At 42.3% G+C, this 1,953-nt stretch overlaps 1 non-coding gene across 1 annotated transcript; it reads left to right on the top strand.

Annotated features, from left to right (window-relative positions):
* The first annotated feature begins 1,032 nt into the window (after nt 1-1,032).
* LOC120256112 lies at nt 1,033-1,139 on the top strand. Its single transcript, XR_005535180.1, has one exon. It is a non-coding gene; the product is annotated as a small nucleolar RNA R71 (small nucleolar RNA).
* The last annotated feature ends 814 nt before the right edge of the window (nt 1,140-1,953 follow it).

The raw sequence follows: 1,953 nt of genomic DNA, 5'->3' as shown, positions 1-1,953 counted from the left end.
CAAAGCATCATGATTCCTTCATTGTCCACCCCTTCGTTAAACAAACCTTCGTACGGGTCCGGATTGACCATTTCCTGCATATATTCATCGACAATCTTATCAGTAGTGTGTAAAAAATACTAAGTATCATCGAAATCAAGAGAATGCCGCATGGCTTCAGCAAGGTGGTATGTGAGCTTGTCATCTCCAACTCTCAATGTTAACTCCCCGCCGTCCATGTCAATCGATGCTTTGGAAGTCCATAAGAATGGCCTCCCAAATATCAAGGGTACATCCGCATCCTCATCGACATCTAGCACCACAAAATCTACAAGAAATATGTACTTATCCACCTTAACAAGCACGTCTTCAATGATATCCCTCAATTATCTCACTGTTCGATCCGCCAATTGCAATGTCATCCAAGTGGGCCTTAACTGATTGGAACCTTGTATAAGATGATTGCACAAACCAAGTTAAGACCTTCTCCAAATCATTTATTCGGGTCTCCAAACCTGAAACTCAATTTTCCATGTTTGGGGCTTGCTGTTGTTGTTGGAAACCCGGTGGCCCCATGGTCTTTCGTGGACCTTGGTTGCTCCACGTGAAATTGGGATGACTCTTCCAAACAGGATTGTAGGTGTTGCTGTATGGGTTTCCTTAATTCCTCATAGCATTACCTACAAAATTGACATTCTCAACCGAAGATGCATCAACAATAAACGTCGGACAATCGGAGGGAGCATGTCCTCCACCACACCTGGTGCAAGTAGTCACGGCCGCCACTCTATTCGAAGTTAGGAGATCTAACTTCTTACTCAATGATTCCACTTGAGCCGCCAATGAGGTTACTACATCTATCTCATGGAGGCCGGCCACCTTTTCTTCTCCCTAGCATTCGATTGGTAGCTGTTTAACCCCATTTCTTCAATTAGTTGACGGGCCTCACCGGGTGTCTTGCAACCTAAGGTACCTCCTGCTGCCGAATCCAAGAGTTGCCTTGTACTCGTATTTAAACCGTTGTAAAAGGTCTGAACAACCATCCACTCCAGGAATCCATGTTGAGGGCACTTTCTTAGGATCTCCTTGAACCTTTCCCACGTCTCGAATATAGACTCCAATTTTAATTGTACAAAGGATGAGATCTCATTCCTAAGCTTTGCAGATTTTTTGGGAAGGAAATAACGGGCAAGAAAAACTTCTATCATCTTCTCACATGTGGTAATTGATGCTCTAGGTAATGAGTGTAGCGACTGCTTCGCTCTCCCTTTCAAGGAAAATGGGAAGGCTTTCAACTTGATGGTATCATCCGCTACCCCGTTTATCTTAAGCATGTCGCACACCTCGAGAAAGTTTTCTATATGACTGTTCGGATCCTCATTGGCCAAACCATTAAACTGTGAGGATTGCTGCAACATGTGGATGAATGCTGGCTTCTGCTTGAAGTTCTGAGCTGTAATCCAGGGACGCACAATGCTTGATTGTGTCTCCAATACTGAAGGTCTAGCATAATCCGATAATGTCCGCTGCTATGCATTTTGTTCTGCCATGTTTTCAGATTCTTCTACTTCCAATTTAGCTAGATTAGACTGTTCTTGCACATGTTCTTTCCCTTTTCTTCTAAGTGTACGATCGAGCTCGGGTTCTCTTTCAATCAATATCGAAGGGTTCCCTCGGGTCATAACCTGGAGCTGCACCAAAAGAAAGAAAACAAAATCAGAACGATGCTAAAAAGAAGATATGAAATAGAATGAATAAATAGCTAATAAAATAAAGTACAAAGTATCTCTAAACGCCTATTCACCGGGAACACCGCCAAAAACTTGACATGTCCTTATATGCGTGTAAATCACAAGTGCACCAGTGTTAAAGTAAAAATTCCAGATGAATGGGTATCGTATCCATAGATAGTAGAGAATAAAGACACTTAAGTTGTTTTTTAACTAATGTGGAAGATGGATAGTGATAAGTGTT

Source organism: Dioscorea cayenensis, unplaced genomic scaffold (genome assembly GCF_009730915.1).
Source record: "Dioscorea cayenensis subsp. rotundata cultivar TDr96_F1 unplaced genomic scaffold, TDr96_F1_v2_PseudoChromosome.rev07_lg8_w22 25.fasta BLBR01001287.1, whole genome shotgun sequence".
Taxonomy (NCBI): domain Eukaryota; kingdom Viridiplantae; phylum Streptophyta; class Magnoliopsida; order Dioscoreales; family Dioscoreaceae; genus Dioscorea; species Dioscorea cayenensis.
Note: the sequence above shows the minus strand (reverse complement) of the source record. Positions and strands in the feature narration are given on the sequence as shown.